We start from the raw sequence: 6,000 nt of genomic DNA on the forward strand, positions 1-6,000 counted from the left end.
TTGGTGCATGCCTAGGTTGAGCTTATGTCGAGTTGAGTATACCCAAGCCTATGTCGAGTTGAGTCATACGAACCTAGATCAAGTTGAGTCTGCACAGACCCAAGTCGAGTCGAGTTAATTTAGACCCAGGTTGACTCAAGTCAACTCTTGGCGAGGTTGAAGTGATGTGGCCTAAACCCAAGCTAAGCCAAGTGAACTGAACTTAAGTTTACATGAGTTGTAGGTTAAAGTTGAGCCAAGTTAACCCAAGCCTAAGTCGAACCAAATCGACCCGAGCCTACAGCACACAGATCATGCCTATGTCTAGTCATGCTTGCTCAACCCATGTTTGTATAAGCTATATTTTTAAGCTAATTCAATTCATTATTGTTGCAAATAATTCTAAACTTAAATTTACATTTAAAAAATAATTTGAATTTTATATATTAAATCCAAGTAGGTAGATTAGAATTCACACTAACACAAAAGTGCTTATAATGTCACCCAGTTAAAGTTTGTTAGAGAGAAAACAGACGTAAAAAATGATCAGTGACATTTTTGTAAATAAAGTGTCAAATTTGATGTTTGTCTAGATAATCCCTGAGGTCACATAACGTCGGTCTGTATCAGTTCCGACGTCACCCGACATCGGTTTTTTCACTTATTCGACGTCACTTAACGTCGGCTGGTCTTAGAACCGACGTCCCGCCGCATTGTATTGCAGATTTGCAACGCGAATAGCCATTGTTCCTCTACTCCATGAGCTCTCCTCCGTGTTTTGTCGGCCAATGCGACCTCCGCGGGTCTGTTTCCACCATGAAACTTGTTGAATTTTGATTTGTGCACTAATTTAAGCATTTTGAACCGATTGGATTTTGTTTTGGTCTTCATTTCACATAAATGCATGATTTCTTCCCCTTTGCACCGTGAACCTTTGTTTGCCGGTAGACCACCCTCCTCCATCTACATCCTTGTTTTTGCTACAAGAGGTTAGTTTTTCATTTTCCTCTAGTTCATGTATGTGTTTTTTTTTATATATATTTTTATTTGAAAATTATGATTTTTGATAAATTTGGAATAAAATTTAGATTTGTTATTAGATGGGTTACATGTTAAAATAATTTTAATGTATTTTGTTGATTTTTTTTGGCTTGTTTGTTTTTATTTGAAATTTTATGAAAGTTGATAAGTTTGGAATAAAATTTATATTTATTATTAGATGTTCTGCATGTTAAAATAATTGTAAATTTTTTTAATTTTTTAATATTACTATTGCATTGTTATTTTATATATGAAGATTTATTATAATTTTAGTTCACAATATTGAGCGAACCTTAGTTCCCATTTGAGATCTAATACAAATGATTAAATTTTCAATTGTTTGTATTAAATCTTGAATTGTTCGATCAGACAGTTTGAAACAAATATTTTTCATAATTGGTTATAATGAGTATATTGAGGTTTATGCATATATTGGTAACATTTCGCTTGAGGCAATTTGTGTTGTTCTCTGGATGCATACTTGATTGTGATCATGACTGATCTCTTTCATTTCGTATACTTTAGAGACCAATGCAAAATACTATTGAAATGTTGTCAAATTTATAATGTTTGACTTCTTCGTATACGTGTTAGGAAATTATGAGAAATAATTTTTTCGAATGGGTAGGGCCTTACCTAGTGAGAATTAAAAGTTTGAGATTGTGGAGATCTTTACGAAAATAGTATGGATCGAAGTTGGATGAATGAGTGTCACATCAGTGAAGATTATGAAAAAGGGGTTTCTGAGTTTTTGCAATTGCTCAAGAACACACAATCTCTGTTAATAGGACATATTTTTGTCCTTGTGTTCATTGTCTTAATTAAATACGTCACGACTTGGGCACAATGTGTGATCATCTATTCATCTTAAGAATAATGAGGAGTTATACACTTTGAACTTGGCATGGAGAAGTATTAAACAAGCCTACGTTATCACGAGGAACATATTATATAGACCAATGGATGAATGATCATTTAGAAGACATGGTACGTGATGTTGGGGAAGAAAATTTTGGAAAAGCTCATTTATTTGATTATCTTAAGTCTGATTTAGAGGAAGAGTTGTACCCATGATGTGCTAACTTTACATGACTGTCCGCAACTTTAAAATTGTTCAGTTTAAAAGCAAGGAATGAATGGACCAACAAAAGTTTCACAGAATTGTTGGAGTTGCTAAAGGAGATGCTTCCAAAAAATAACATGTTACATATTCGTAATTACGAGGCAAAGAAAATTTTATGTCCAATGGGTTTGGAATATCAAAAGATACATGCATGCCCTAATGATATTGCTTTATACAAAGACGACTTTGCTTCGCTGAAGGTGTGTTCAACATGTGGTTTATTGCAGTTTAAAAAGAAAATTGATGGAAGGCGTGAGGAAGACAAAGATGGTCCACCTTCTAAAGCGAGGTGGTACTTGCCTATAATACCTAGATTCAAACGATTGTTTTTTGTTCTAGTACACCCAATAAGTCCCACATCGCTTAGGAGTCGAGGTCAAGCATAGTTTAAATACACCTACCTCCTTCCTCCCTCCTAGACGCCTTTTAAGGACAAAATCGTGACGGAGTTCCACGCTGCTCCAAAGCAAACAATACCTCGAGAACGCGGTGGTCATTCCTAACGATGGCTGCTAGACGAACTTGGATCAAAATCGGAACAATAAGTCCTTTGCCCTCAACTAGAGGGCTTGTTCCAGTACACCCAATAAGTCCCACATCGCTTAGGAGTCAAGGTCAAGCGCAGTTTAAATACTCCTACCTCCCTCTACCCTCCTAGACGCTCGAATTAGAACATTGGCACCCACTATGGGGACCGACAACTCCCCTTCAACTCCCCTTGCCCTCGATTGAGGGTCTTGTTCCGGTACACCCAATAAGTCCCACATCACTTAGGAGTTGAGGTCAAGCGCATTTTAAATACTCCTACCTCCCTCCACCCTTCGATACGTCTTTTAAGGAAAAAACTGTGACGGAGCTCCACGATACTCCAAAGCGGACAATACCTCGGAAACGCGGTGGTTGTTCCTAATGATGGTTGCTGAATGAACTTGGGTCGGATCGAAACACGAAACATTTTCCATTAAAGAAGATGCAAAGAACCTGAAATGGCATGTTGATGGAAGAAAGTGTGATAATCTTCTTCGACACCCAGCTGATTCTCCACAATGGAAGAAGATTGATGAAACATTTCCAAACTTTGGTGTAGAGCCAAGAAACTTAAGACTAGGACTTGCTATAGATGGTATGAATCCTTGTGGGAACTTAAGTAGCAAACATAGTGTGAACACAAAAGGCTCATGCTCTACTGTAGATCATACTCCCCCAATACACACACATGACAATTGATGAAATTCGAGATCCCCATGCTCAAGTGCCTTTGCCAACTTCAGAAATCCAATTCTTTGGGGAGGCCTTAGGCACATTTATAGCTTGGCCTAAAGCATTGATGATGTCATACTTTGGCCCACAAAAGGTATCATGACATCATATTCTTAGTATTTCAATCTTACAATTTATAAACTTTTTGATCTTATACATTTCAAAAATCTTTATTTCAGTCCACCCATCCTGAAAAGTAGCAGGTCATGCGTCAACGTGTTATATGTGAAGATGATGACATGGCAAAAGTAGAAGATGAACCTTTGGGGAAGTTGCTCACAATATTACACAAATTGAAAAGAGGACTGGTAGTGCTGGAGTGGGAGTTAGAGTATTTGGCCTCCATTGTCATGTCTCATTGTACATCAATCTGAATGATGCACTAGAGACCGTTGCGGGAGACAAGATGTTAAATATTTCAATTTTACAACTATGGTGCATGTAAGATTTTTTTTATTGTATTCCATATTTAAAACTTGTAATTTATACTTTTTAATTTATACCTAACTGTCTTATTGTAGGTACATGGACAAAGTAATTGTGGAACAAGGTCGAGCTTCCATGTATGGATTCGTTGAACCTCAGACCATTCAAGCTTCTAGAAGCACACCTACATGAAAAGTTATTTGCAAACATTGATGGTTGAGTCAAACAAAGAGATTTACATTGTGTCGTACATTGATGGGTAGGTGTCATTGCTTGTAATATTTTATGAATTATTGTTAATTATTGGACTAAGTACTTGTGATTAATGATAAGTCCCATTGGCATTCTCATAATTTAGGGTAGAATTGTTCAATGTATTATTCTGAGAATACAATTCCTATATACAATGCTAGAATCCTATTTTAGGAAATATAATAATAGCACCTAGACAATCAAATCCCTATGATTCAGGGATACCATCATACACTGCAATTATAATCTGCTAAATAAGGAAATAACAAAACACAAATCCTGACAGATTTAATACAAATAATAAAACAGATTCTAACACTCCCCCTCAAGCTGGTGAATAAGTATTTTCCATTCCCAGCTTGGAAACAATACTCTCAAAGTTGTTGTTGTTCAGCCCCTTCTTTAGAATATCTGCAAGGTTTTCTTGTGAGGAGACATATGGAGTGCAGATCAGACCACTGTCTAATTTTTCTTTGATAAAATGTCTATCAACCTCAATATGTTTGGTTTTATCATGCTCCACTGGATTATGAGCTATGCTAATAGCAGATTTGTTATCACAATAAAGTTTCATTGGTTCATCCAATTTTATCCTTAAGTCTTCCAAGATGATCTTCAGCCAGAGTAGTTCCCATATCCCTTGTGCCATTGCTCTGAACTCTACTTCAGCATTGGATCTGGCTACCACGTTCTATTTTTTACTCCTCCAATTCACAAGATTCCTTCCAAGGAAAGTGCAATATCCCGTAGTTGACCTCCTATCCACAATTGACCCTGCATAGTCTGCATCTGTATATGCTTCTAGACTTACATTCCTATTTCGTTTAAACAAAATTCCCCTGCCTAGGGTTCCCTTCAAATATTGCACAATTCGTAGTGCAGCTTGTAAGTGAACCTCCTTCAGTTGGTGCATGAATTGGCTAACTAGACTCACAACGAATGCAACATCAGGTCTCGTGTGAGATAAATATATCAGTCTACCAACTAGCCTTTGATACATTTCCTTGCCCATTGCAATATCTTCTTCGGTGCTTCCTAATTTCAGGTTTGGGTCAATTGGTGTACTTGTAGGCTTTCATGCTGTCTTACTAGTTTCTTTTAACAAATCAGTGATATATTTTTGTTGAGATATGAATATTCCCTTTTTAGAATGGGCCACTTCAATTCCCAAAAAATACTTCAATTTTCAAAGTTCTTGGCCAGATGTTGGCTTAACTATTGTTGCTCCTCCTTATCATCACTTGTCACTATAATATCATCCATGTAAACCAATAACATTGTTACTCCCCTTGACTTAGAGTGTTTAATGAACTGAGTGTGGTCTCCTTGACTTTTTTTAAAGCCTAGACCTATCATAACTTTAGTAAACCTTCCAAACCATGCTCGTGGTGATTGTTTTAGCCCATACAATGCCTTTTTTAGCTTGCAAACAGTGTTGGCATTTGTTTTTCCACCATGTCCAGGGGGCAATTCCATGTAAATCTCCTCTTCAATTTCTCCATGAAGGAAGGCATATTTAACATCAAATTTTTGCAAGTTCCAATCATAATTAGCTGCTAGGGATAATATCATCCTAACTATATTCATTTTTGCAACTGGAGCATATGTTTCCATGTAATCCACTCCATAGGTTTGAGTGAATCCTTTAGCTACTAACCTTGCTTTGTACCTCTCAATGGATCCATCAGCCTTGTATTTTATAGTATATACCCATTTGCACCCTACCGGTTTTTTCCCATTTGGGAGAGCAACCAAATCCCAAGTACCATTCTTCTCTAATGCTTCCATTTTGGCATCCATGGCTTGTTTCCATTTTTTATCACTAAATGCCTCAGATTAAGAGGTAGGTGTGGTTGTAGTGTTTAGGCTTCTGAGGAAGGCTTTATGGGTAGGTGAGAAGTTTTTAAAGGATAGGTAAT

This window comes from Vigna unguiculata, chromosome 6 (genome assembly GCF_037176805.1).
Source record: "Vigna unguiculata cultivar grain cowpea cultivar isolate G323 ecotype 2 chromosome 6, ASM3717680v1, whole genome shotgun sequence".
NCBI lineage: Eukaryota > Viridiplantae > Streptophyta > Magnoliopsida > Fabales > Fabaceae > Vigna > Vigna unguiculata.